Source organism: Canis lupus, chromosome 19 (genome assembly GCF_011100685.1).
Source record: "Canis lupus familiaris isolate Mischka breed German Shepherd chromosome 19, alternate assembly UU_Cfam_GSD_1.0, whole genome shotgun sequence".
Lineage (NCBI taxonomy): Eukaryota > Metazoa > Chordata > Mammalia > Carnivora > Canidae > Canis > Canis lupus.
Genome location: NC_049240.1, coordinates 53,797,559 through 53,810,467, shown reverse-complemented (window position 1 = coordinate 53,810,467; position 12,909 = coordinate 53,797,559). Strand labels below are relative to the sequence as shown.

At 43.2% G+C, this 12,909-nt stretch overlaps 1 long non-coding RNA gene across 1 annotated transcript in view; it reads left to right on the top strand.

Moving 5' to 3' along the window:
* Positions 1-4,277: 4,277 nt before the first annotated feature.
* The window catches only part of LOC119864408, a 40,120-nt gene continuing 31,488 nt past the window's right edge, over positions 4,278-12,909 (top strand). Inside the window, exon 1 of the long non-coding RNA XR_005373848.1 lies at positions 4,278-4,581. This is a non-coding gene — a long non-coding RNA (uncharacterized LOC119864408). The remainder of the gene's footprint in view (positions 4,582-12,909) is intronic.

Sequence of the window (12,909 nt, the reverse complement as noted above, 5' to 3'; positions counted from 1 at the left end):
TATTTATTACCCAGAGACCTCCGTATAGTTGATTCCCTCCTACACCAGGAAAGGAAAAAAAAAAATCTTTCAGTTTATCTTTATAATATGATTTTCTTTTTGCTTGCTGAAATTAAATTGGACTGAAATAAGGAAGAACCATGGACTGTCAAAAGGCTCAAATAAGTAATGGATGCGTATTTCATTTCGGCTTCACCTATTTGTAAAATAGACAAATAACGTAAACATGACCCAGTGCTCAGTGACTGAAAAACCAAAGGTATTCAGCCACGGGTAGGTGAGTGTAGCTGGCTTGTTTTCCGTAGCGGACCACGGCAGTTCTGGATATGCGTGTTTTCTTCCTCACTCTTTGCAGTCCCAGGTTGACTATTTGATTCCAGCTTTAACACACGCTGGATCACGCATGTTGGCCGGGGAAGGGCTGTCTCAGCCTGCCATCGGCGGAAGGCTGGGGCAGCAGTGGTTGGCCTCACGGCGACCTTCCCAGAGTGACACGCGAGCTGCCTCTTAGGAAGAAGTGAGTTGGTGGCCGGGCTCCTGGGCTGCACAGCCGCTTGAGTGCCGGCTCTGGGTTTCAGTGCAGAGCGGAGTCTGCTTGAGGTTCTCTCTCTCCCTCTCCTTCTGGCCCTGCCTCCACTCACTCGTGCTCTCTCTCTAAAATAAATACATCTTTAAAAAAAAAAAAAGTGAGTTGGCAGAGGTGGGCACCCAGGGGAGAACTGTAGGGCCAAGGCCGAGGTCAGAGGGCTCCTGCCTGCTGTGGGACCTGCACGCAGTTCCGCGTGGCCGGCCTGGGCCGTTACAACTCATAAGACACTAAACACAACAAGCTAAAAATACGTGAGGTCCAGAATGTAGGATGGAGACTTGGCCCTGCTGCTTCGAGGCAGTTGAACCCTCAACAATTTACTTCGTTTGTCTAAGCCTCAGTTTCCCAATCTGTAACAGGAGATGATAATTGTACCTCCCCCCGCATGTCACTGTGAAATCATTCATCTGAAGCGTTCTGAACAGCGCCTGCCAGATCACGAGGAGCGGGCGTTCACTCTTGATTATCAGTAATAAGTCCCAATTTTAGGATTAATTTACCTCCCTAATTATGCATGCATGTTTTGCCATTCATGGTGATTGTTGCTAAATCACCCTGTTACTGCCCTTTGATGGAGCTCCCAGTTCTCTTCTGCTGGCTCCAGAGATTTCTCTACTATTCCAATGAGATTGATGTCTGCAGTACATTTGTTACTTGTGGACTAATAAAAGAATATTACAGGCTTCGCTTTGAAAAGGATTCACTGGCTGGAGTCTATAAAAGTCCTCTGTTACTGTTCCTGCTACGTGGTCCAATTAATTTAGCTGAAGAGGGACTCACATTGTACGATTTGCAGCCCTCGTAGATGGGGGTACTGCTGAGCCTCGTTGGTGGGGATGCGCTTTCTCCCGGAGTGTTCAGCCCTAATGTTGGGTTGGAATGAGAAACGTAACCTCACACTCAGGCCTGTGCAGCTAGAAAACTTAGAAGCATCAACCTAAAAACTACACCTGCCTCAGTTAAGGCTGAAAGGGTTTTTTTCTAGATGAAAAAAAAAAAAAAAGTGGAAATGACACGTACCTGGCGATTCTAAGACCTTGTGCGGGGCTACTGAAGAAAACGGGGGGATCCGAGCTGCCAGTGGCTGCTCGGGCTTTGCAAAACTGAATAAAACCTAAGAGTTGTTTCTAGCAGTGAGTGGCATGGGAGAAACGTCCGGTGAAATCATACCAGAATCAGTTTTAAATCGTGGTTCTGATAATAGTCCTTCCACCTTGGACTCGTTGGAAATATTAGGTGATCTAAAAGCTGCACCAGGCCTTCCAGAGAGCGTGGCACAGTGCGAGGGCTCAATAAATGCCACCAGTTAGCGCCACCGGTAATAGGGTACAGGTGGCTTAGCTTGGTTTGATGATTCTGGAATACGGGATAGCCTGGGTTGGGGTAAGCAGCTGAAAGCCAGGGACCAGCGGCAGTGGCTCAGCCCTCCATGCTTCGGTGTCTTTGCTGAAGCTACACACGCAGCGTCAGGCATCCCAGAGGGGCCAGCGTCCAGAAAGCACCCGCGGTAGTGACTGGCCCATCGTAAGCGCGGTCCCTACTAATTACATTAATTCTTAACAGCAGTAATTCTATTGCAAACAATTTATATCTTCCTGAAAAGCACAGAATTATCATACTTTTCCATTAAATTGCCGTTTTTAGAGAAGGTAATTCTCTTGATAGTGTACAGATGTCTAAGTTGTGAAACTAATTTCGTTTGTTCCTACTGAAGAGTCAGATTCTATATTATTCTGTATTATTAATATTCCAGTGTTAACTGTTCTACAAACATTGCTGAACCACTCACTGACCTACTTTTTGACCTTCGGAAGTAGGATCTGCATCACGTTTTTTTTTTTTTTTTTTCCTTCAAGAAAACAGTTCAATGACTCTTCATTATCTCCTCTCTTTGGGAATCTTGGTGGTGGTGCAGAAAGTGGCATTGATTATTTACTTTTCACATTTTGATTTATCTGTGGAGAAACAGATGGGTTGTGTGTGGATGACACCAGTCTTAGGAGCTAAGGACTCACTTCTTGGGGCGGGGGGGGGGGGGGGGGCTTTTTGGCATTAAAACGGTCAAGAATGCAGGGCTTCTAGAAACAGTTTTTGAGACAAATGCTGCCTTCTGCTTTCCTCCCTTTATATAACCCCTCTCAAAAATAAACAAAAACCTGCAGCTCAATTCCATGCTGAATCACCACAGCAGGATGTCAAAAAGGATTGAAACAATAGTGTCAAAACAGAAATTTCTGTCTTTCCAGTAAACCTGACATTCTTGTTGGAACCTGAGGAGTAAATCTGACCTGTCTATGGCTGAGCAATCTGTAAAGAAAGGGGTCGGGAGAGAGAATGTTACCGAGGAGAAGCGTTCCAGAAGGGGAAGTTGTGGGCTCCAGTAGCAGAGAATGGGGAGGACTTGCCAGGCCTGGGACAGGAGCGGGGTCTGAGACGGGTCATGGGCCAGTGGTGAAGTAGTTGGACGGAGCCTGAGACGGCGCCGGCCTTGCAAAAGGCAGTTTCCCTACACCTGGAGTTGAGGCTCCGTCCGACTTGGATCCTATCACACATGCAGAAGATCGCCGGAGAAGAACCTCTGTAGAATAACTGAGAAGACTGTCAGTGTGAGCCTGGACACCGAGTCATAAGTAATTTGGATTCTGCTCGTTCATTTATGCATGAATATTTATCGAGGGACTGCTGTGAGCCAGGCACCAAACCTGAGCCTGGACGTATAGCAGGGGGAACAGAAGGAACAAGACTGCCGCCCTCCTGGAGCTTAGAGTCTAGGGGGATGAAACAGGTAATAAGAGAACAAGTTAATGGACGGGATGCATTGGACGGTGATGGGAACCATGAAGAGGCACCGGACAGGAGGGACAGCGTCTGAGGAGTTGACAGTTCTCCTTGAGGACTTTGGGAAGCGGGCCATGCATGTATAGATCTGGAAGCAGAATATTCCAGACAGAGGGTCAGCACGTGCAGGGAGCTCGGAGCAGCAAGGACCTGCCTGGAAGCACCGCACTGGCACCGGAGAGGACGAGAGGAGAGGAGATCTCCGACGTGGCGGGAGCAGGTCACCAGGCGCTCTGCGGCCCATGGCTCCGGGTGTAGGTTTTAGTCCAAGTGTGATGAGAAGCCTCAGGGCTTGGGGCAGAAGGGCCGTGACGTGGAGCCCGACTTAGCTGGCGAGGGCGGAGGGGCAGGAGGGGTGCTGGCCCCCCGTGGGACGCGGCGCACGTCAGAGACGGGGATGGCTCGGACCAGGGTGGCCTCCTGGGAGGCAGAGGACAGTCGCTGGGCTCAGGGGGCCCCTTGCAGGTGGACCCACAGGACTTGACTAACTACGTGCTGGCAGGAAGACAGGAAGGCAGTCGCAGGAAATTTCTTGGACTTTGTACGGGACGTGGTGACAGCCTGAACGGAGAATGGACGGCTGGGAACAAGAGGAAGGAGACTTCCTGGGAAGAAAAGCCTCCGAATTGGCCACGCTAAGCTTGAGATGACAGTGGACAGGCAAGTGCAAATGTCAGACTTGAAATCAGATACTTGAATTTGAGACTCGGCGGGGGAGGGGGGGGTCAGAGATAAAAATAGAAATCTGGCCCGCACGGGTGTGTAGTTGGTTTTTAAGACCAGAGTACTTGGGAAAGTCCCGTGGAGACCATCCGCTTTTTAATTATTATTTATCTTTAAACAGGCAATATCGAAATCAAAATGAAACAAAACACCTGCAACGTCTCATTCCAGTCATGGTTTTACCTTCAGACTCTCAAATACCGCTCTCTCAGGGCCGTTGTTGCTAAATACCTATTCCAATGGCTGTTTTCACACCCGCTGCCTCTTACTATCAGGACCGTCCTTCGCTCCAAGCCTTGATGGGTTTCTCCATCTCTAGTTGTGTCTCTGTACCTTCAGACCCTCAGACAAAGGCAGCTGATGCTCCATGATTCCCCAAGGCCACGCGTGTCTTAATGAGGACCCGGAAGGAGCATCTGAAGAGTCAGACGGTAATATATTTGAGCATAAGCAGGAAGATCCATATTTAGATAATTCTCTTCCCACAGCATCATTATCTCAATGCTTCTGCTGACAGCCTTGGAGATAATAGCATTCAAAATGTAAATAATGAAACAATACACATGGTAATGAGGGAGACTCAGAAAATACAGTAGTAATGAAAAAATAACAAGACAGCGACTCTAATATTGTAAATACACAAGTTTGCATTAGTGACACATGATCTCTGTAATGCCAAGCTGAAATAATTTAGAAGCCAGCGCAACAACTGCTGAACAACATACAAGGTGTCAATCCGGTGCCAGTTAATACAGTTAGAGAATTAGGCAGGCGCTGAATGGTTAGGGCTAGAGGCGGATTCGCAACGGGCAGGTTGCTGCGAAGTCTGGGGGTGGCGGGCCGCTCCGTGGCTGACATACAGAGCACTTCCAGGCAGGCGCATGTGGGAGATCACAGGCAGAAAGAGATCAGAAGCTACAGACTTGGCTACATAAGCAAAAAAAATGTCCAAAAAACCCACTGGAACCACTTTGTTGAACGGGCCGAAATGTGTTTTCCACAAACAGGAAAGGGCTTAATTATTTTCCAACCGTACTCTTCTAGCACGCTCTGTTGAATTTCTTTTTCTCTGTCCCTTGGTTGCCTTGCAAGCAGAATTCATGCTTTTCCAATATTAGAAGCGTTGCGTCTTATGAATAGAGTCTCATATTGGGGGAGTCAAAGTTGCAGGGTGGTCTACACCTCACGTTTAGTTCACAGCCTCTCACTTCCTGTTGTCTTAGGTCTGACCTACCACAGAGGGCAGGGCTTGTTGTGTTCTCTCACTTCTCCTTGTTCTTTGCTTCGACCCCAGATAACACCCCTGGGTCTTCCAAAGAGAAGGTTGGACTAAAGGAAGCCTTGACTTGTTGGGATAATGCAGCAACACGATACTGTTGTCTGGGGAGGGCAGAGGTTCAGATATTGGGTCCTTGGAGGTCCTGAGAGCTCTGACTTGGGTCATGTTGTCCTCAATCATTTGAGATGCACCCATGCCTCCCCCCAGTATCATACCTCCAAGCTTATTTTTTTTAAAAGATTTTATTTATTTATTCATGAGAGACACAGAGAGAGAAGCAGAGACACAGGCAGCGGGAGAAGCAGGCTCCATGTGGGGAGCTTGATGTGGGACTCGACCCCAGGGCCCCGGGATCATGATCTGAGCCAAAGGGAGACACTCAACCACTAGCCACCCAGGTACCCCCACCTCCAAGCTTCTTAATGCTGGGGTCCCTATGACCCAACAATCTGCCTCCTTGAGTAGGCTCTACCCACTTCCTAATCCCTGGAATCGGAATGTTCATGGTAAATGGGACTTTGTAAATGTGAATAAATTAAGGATCTTGAGATGGGGAGTTTACTCTGGATTATCCGGATAGATCCAGTGTAATGACAGGGGTCCTTGTAAGAGGAGGGTGGAGGGTTGGAGTCATATTGAGAACATGTAAGAACAGAAGGAGAACAGAAGATGCTACAGTGTTGGCTTCGAAAATGTAGGAAGGGAACATGAGCCAAGGAATGCAAGCTGTTTCTAGAAGCTGGAAAAGACAAGGACACAGATTCTTCCCTTGTATTCTAGAATGAAAGTGGCCCAACAGACCCACTTTAGCCTTCTGACCTGCAGAACTCTAAGAGAATAAATTTGTGTTGTTTTAGGCCATGAAATTGGTGGAATTCGTTACAGTAGTAACAGGAAACCAGTACAGGCACGTTCCAGGTGGCCTGGTTTTGCGTGACATCCTTTTGAGCTGGCCTTGCCAAACGATCAGAGTACGGACCCTCCCACAACTGCTCGCCCTCTCCACCCGGCACAGCGGCTCTGGCCAATCTCTGTCTTCAGACTCCTGAGGGCAGAGGCAGGCCCCAGTTTCAAGGTGCCAGGTTGCCTCCCAATCCCAAGGGAAGCACGTCAAACTCTACCAAGGATGTTTTCACAGTGGCATTTGAACTGCAGCTTATGGCCCACTCACGACTCAAGGAAGGGCAATGGACACCTCTTTTTCTTACTCTTCTAAGTATCATGGGTAGTCTGCAGAACCTTCCCTACTTTCTTTAAAAGGGAAGAGTTCTCTCTACTTGACCCCACTGGAAAAGAAAAGTCAAAATGTGTCCAAGACCTGGTACTACTAAATCTCAATGGTTCCCCCTGGAATTTGCTCTTCAGTTATTTATACAGGCTCTTTGGAGCATTTGGAAGTGAGGACTGATTTTTGTCAACTCTTAATAATTCACATGGATGTATTTGGCAGCTTTATAAAAATATTTTATCTATCTATCTATCTATCTATCTATCTATCTATTTATTTCATGCCCATGAGTAGGGGGAGGGGCAGAGGGAAAAGAAGAGAGACTCTCAAGGAGACTCCCCGTTGAACACGGAGCTGACTCAGGGCTTTGTTCCACAACCCTGGGATCATGACCTGAATCTAAATCAAGAGTTGGGCATGTAAGCAACTGAGCTGCCCAAATGCTCCTATTTGGCAGCTTTTTATAATATAAGGCTATCTATCACTTTTTGTCCTGTTTAGGACTTAATCTCAAATTCTAAGGTAACAGGACAAGTTCCACTTAACACGTTGTCAAACAATTTGTATGCTAGGTCCAAGGCTGATCTTCTAAATAGAGAGAGTGTGTACCTTGGAATTTGAGAAATCTAGGAGAATCACTTTTATTTAAAGCATGTATACTTCTGCTTAAAACTCTTTAGTCAGTGTCTGTGTCTTTGGATTAACAATCTACAAAGTACTTCTTTAAAAATGCAGCAAAGCGGGATTACGGATAACTGAGTAAGGGTCGATCTTTCTTACTATGGTGTTTATTAGGTTGGCGATGGTAATATTTTTCTAGTGACTAGCACAGTGCCCGGTGCTAAACAGACACTCAGCATATGTTTGTTGAATAACTGAATGATAAAATGAATCATTAGATCTACTTGTGTAAGAATAAGTAGCCCATTAGCTCCTCTAATAATGTGTCATACACAGCTTGATCTGGGAAAGACTACTTAGGCGGAAGGCTGAAGTAAGACGTTCTTATAAAGCTGGAAGGAAGCCAAGGGACTCTGGAATGTGGGAGGTTGGGGAGGATACGCAGGAGGGAGGTGTGAGCCTGATGAGGGCCTCATCTGCTTTGGACTTTCTGTCTCATTTTTGACCCTGGCTGTTAAGAATGTGCAAATGTTGATAAACACATTTATTAGGCCACAGTTAGAACAGTAATGAGAAGGCCTCGGATAAAACAAAACTTTAAAAATAATTGTGTTATTTCCCCCACCAAAGGAAAGACTAAACTTGGGTTCCGTCTTGATATGGAGCATTGATATCTGGCCATTGAGCCATCTGGGAGTCTTTTAAGTAGAAACTCTATATCATCATAAATTATGGAACTAGACCACTTGGCTGAGCTTCTGGGGACCAGATGGGCCCCTTGATTTATATATAAAATGTAAACACTTTTTTTCACTCATATGTTTAGCTATATCATGGAGAAGCTTTTTACTATCTGATTATATTGATCATTTATTGATAAAAAACTTAATTTGATGAGTTTGTCATAAAAACAGATTTATTTTTCTATTTCATGTTATATGCTTCCTAAAGTTAGGGAATTATAGATTGGTATGATTTCATATTTTGGTTAAATAGATTTACCTTAGTTCATATATGCTTTCAACTTTCAGTAATTCAAATATAACAAAATAGGGCAGCCCGGGTGGCTCAGCAGTTGAGCGTCTGCCTTCAGCCCAGGCCCTGATCCTGGAGACCTGGGATCGAGTCCCGCATCAGGCTCCCTGCTTCTCCCTCTGCCTGTGTCTCTACCTCTCTCTCTCTCTCTCTCTCTCTCTCTCTGTGTGTGTCTCATGAATAAATAAAATCTTAAACAAAATAAAATAAACTTATGCTTAAAGTTGAATATAACAAAAGTTTTCTTTGAAAATGCAAAAAAGACTTGTCTTGGGTGTGAGGATTATCTTGTGAACATCTTTTATAGTGGTACTTGCAAAGCACAGATATGTTGGTTAATAGATGCTGCTGGATGCTGTTACTATAATGAATGAAGTGTTGAACCAGTTGAAACGTATCCAGGAAGCGAACTGTAGTACATATTGTAATGCCCTAAGTTAAAGAATTTTTAAACTTGTCAGTTACCCTTGACACACAGGTACATGTACTATTTAAACGAGATATTATAGCTCTTAATTAATAGATGTTTTACCATGGAGGCAAAAAGTAAATAATGAAAGGGGTATTAAGTTCGTGTAGCTGTGGTCAATGAATGATTTCCAAGTAGTAGATTTTTTTGTGTAGGAAAGAAGAGTCGGGGAAGGAGATTAAAATTTAAAAAGTGAAACCGTGTGCTCAGTGTGAGAGCTTGGGCTTTGAACCTGGGCAGATGGCTTTTCACCTTTGCTTGCCTCTTAGTGGCGTGTGTATTTGACAATTTGTTACTCTCTTGTGCCGCAATTTATTCAGTATTAGAGAAAATAATTCCTGCCTTCCAGGGCATTTATAAAACTCAAATAAAGTAATGTATATAAAGTAAATTGGTCAGTGCCTGACACTATACTTTGGGCACAACAAATGGTAATTCCTTTGTCCCCTCTAAAGAAACTCAAGACTGTTGAAACAGAATCACAAAATCATAGAATTTTACAGATGTAGGGCTCATTTAGGAATTACCTATTGCGATTCCTTTTAATGGGGAAATGCAAAATAAGCTTTGGGGGCCAGAAGCAGTCCATGAGGACAGAAAAAGGAGGAATTTATCTCCTTAGTCTCATTTCACATTTCATTTCTCAATGGTGAAATTTACTCCATAGGAAGCTCAGGTCCCATACTTTTAGGCAGGATTATCTAGGAGCTTAGTGTCCATTCAGCAAGCCCGATCCCTAGGGTATGGATTTCACCTAGCCATAAAGAGGCTATGCAGCTCAGCAAATTGCTGACCAAGAGAAAGACAAAGGAGGCAGTCGGGGGAATCTGAAAAGATCTGTACCCAACACACACGTATCATCAAATTGAATCTTTACAACAGCCTTAGGAGATTGTTGTATCCCAACAATGGTACCCTCTGGGCACAGTCAGCACATGTTGGTCATCTGAATTACTGAATGATTGAAAGAATAGATGAGTGAAACTCTACTTCCTAGCTTCCAAATGAAGACACTCCCCATTACAGTGTAGTGCCCCCTGTCAAAAGGATCCCACATTTGTATTTTTTCAGAGTCTGACATATCAAGTAAGCAAAGGATCCAGAGTCCCTTTCACTTGCCTGGCCCATCTCTTAAGAAAATGTTTGGCTTCTCACATAGATGTTCATTTAGAAATGGATCATCAAGCTCGCTGCCTCTAGGGACCAGTCAGATAATAGAAACAAATAAATCCGGTATAAAAGCAATAGGGCACAGGCAGTGCAAGTGCCACCTAATGTCATTCAAATTTAAGTCTTAGCCAAATAAAACAGGTGTGAAGCCAAAGTAGGCCCTCACCAATTAGCTCTTCACTTAATATTACTTTTCTTTATATTATTACAAGTAACTTAGATATCTACATTTAAACAGAAAAAAAAAAGTTTTAATGAAAATTAAGGTCACTTGGTATTAATACTGAATTAGTATGTACAATCACCAAAAGTATCTTTCCTAAAATGTTGCCAAGTCTTACTAGGACATCTACTGGCATTCCCGGCTGGACCTGTTTCCATTCTCACCAGAGTTTATCAACACAGACTTGGAGCTTGGGATCTAACTTATTACCACTAAGACGCATTGGTATGCATATTAGGAATATGTAATGAATCTTAATAGCATTAACTTATTATCCCAGAATGCTCAGTCATACTAATGCAGGTTCGCACTGGCATACACGTGCTCATAATTATGGAAGGGATATTTCTTTACTCTTCTATCTGGGCTTCTCTGATAAGTTGTTATGCAGCTGGCATTCAATGCAAATTGGAGTTTGCTGGCTTCTGATATGCATACTCTAACTAATCAGCAGATTACTTGTGTGGAGGCTGCCCACCTCTCAAGCTATGCTGTCACATTTGGAATAAATCATAGAGTCTTGCTTTGAATTTATAAAAAATGGAATGGCTTAGTTCAGACTCATGGAGTAGAGCTTGGTGAGTATGGTTTTCTTGTGTAAAAAGGACATTTGCTGGACATTGAAAAGCCTGGGAAATGAAAACTACCATATCATTTTAACTGTGATTACCATGGAACAGAATTTGGTGTAAAGTGGTTACAGCAACTGAAATACAGAAAGTTGTTAATATAATATTGTCCTTCTGGTCTGGACCAATAAAACCTTTACTGAAAATGCTAAATATCCCCATTACAACCAGAGGATTAAGTTTAAAGTACCTTTTCAATTTTACTTTAGGCTACTAGGTCTTCACTAAAGTGGAAAAAAAAGTGATAAAAAAAATGACTATGCTCCTGGGTTTTCAATAAGGATTTTCTTCTAAAGTGTCCTTAATTCAGCCTGATGACTTTAGTATTCATTCCTTGATGAGGAGTAAAAAGAACTATTGACAAAAGCAAAAGGTTCTAAATGCCAAGAGAAAAAATTTCATAGTGCAGTTGGAGAATTTTTTGGTGAAACTTGTAACGCTAGCTGGAGAGACCAAAACAACTCAGTTTCAGAAAAAATATTAATAAAAATAGGTCCTATGAATTAGATTAGAACAGTGAAACTGTGGACTGACTTTAAGTAATCCTCATCTTGGCTCTAAAGGCATTTCTTGGTAGATGAGAAAACTGAGATGCAGAGGTGTTACTCAGCTGATAAATGGTAAAAGTTGGCATTTATACTTACAGCTTGTAGACTCCAAAATCTTTGTTCCTGTCCCTATCCATAATGATCAGGCTGTCTTGGTGGCACGTTGAGAACAGTTAGGTAAACAAAGTTATATGAACAAAGCTTTGAAGAGGGCGTTTTTTTTTTTTTTTCAGACCACTTTTTACAGCTACAGTTTAATGTTAAAAGAAAACCTGCTTTCTAAATGATAAAAAAGAAAAATAACATTATGCTCCTGGGTTTTCAATAAGGATCTTCTTCTAAAATAGCTAAAACCAGAAGATTGTTCAATACAAGTGAAGGCAGATGTTGAATTTTACAATACTCTGACACCTGTGCAAAATACATATGTAGTAGCAGATGTCAACTGTGTCTCTCAGAACCAGATTCTTTTAATTTTTAGAAAAGAGTTTTGTTGTTTCTATGAGTGAACTTCAAGTAAGTTATCATCATGTACCAACAAGTTTACTTTTTGCATCTTCAACCACTAAGGGGCAATTCCCACTACTCTGGTTTCAATACCCCCTTAGACAACCAGTGTTGCTCTAGATTCTTGACAATTTATGCTGCTGATTATAAATTTAAATGTACACATGTGAGAATAAAGAAAGTTATGCAGAAATTTGTGAGAAGCCTGTTTTAGACAGCATGTGGTCAAGATGCTTTTTGGATCATCCCTTCAAGTGACTTTTGATTAGTAAACGAGAGAGATTAGTATTTTTTGAAATGTGGAATTTGTCGTGGAATATGTATTCAGATATCAGGGCAGGGGGCCATTACTCAAACCACCTTTATCCTTGGTCGTGTAGTTCGTTTTTATGTCTCGGCTATATTAGTTTTCTATTACTGTATGACAAATTGTGACGTGCTTTGTGGCTTAAAACAACATCCATTCATTGCTCACCATCTTTTATGTGAGAAGCCCAGGTCTGCAAGGCTGAATTCTCTGCCCAGGGTCTCATAAGGTCAAGATCAAGGTGTTGGCAGAGCCGAGTTCTTGTTCTGAAGTTACTGGGAAGACTCCGCTGCAAGCTTACCCTTGTAGGCAGAATTACATTCACTGCAGCTGTTGGACTAAGGTCCCCATGTCCTTGCTGGTTGTCAGCCGGCTACTATTCCCAGCATCCAGAGGATGCTTTCAGGTCTTTCCCATGAGACCCCTTCTATCCTCAAGCCAAGAACCTTGTTTCAACTCCTTTGCATGCCAGAAATCGGACTTCCTCCTCCACTGCACTAGAAAACTGCTTTTATTTATTTTTTTTATTTTTATTTTTTTAGAAAACTGCTTTTAAAGGGTTCATGTAATTAGGTCAGACTCCCCTCAATGGATTTCCCTTTTGGTTAGCCAAAGTCAACTGATTATAAACTTAATTACATCTGCAAAAACCCCTTTTGCCATTGTATTAGAATTCTCTAGAGAAACAGAACCAATGGGATATTGTATGTAAACATAGGCCAAGGCTGCTTGGTCCAGCCATC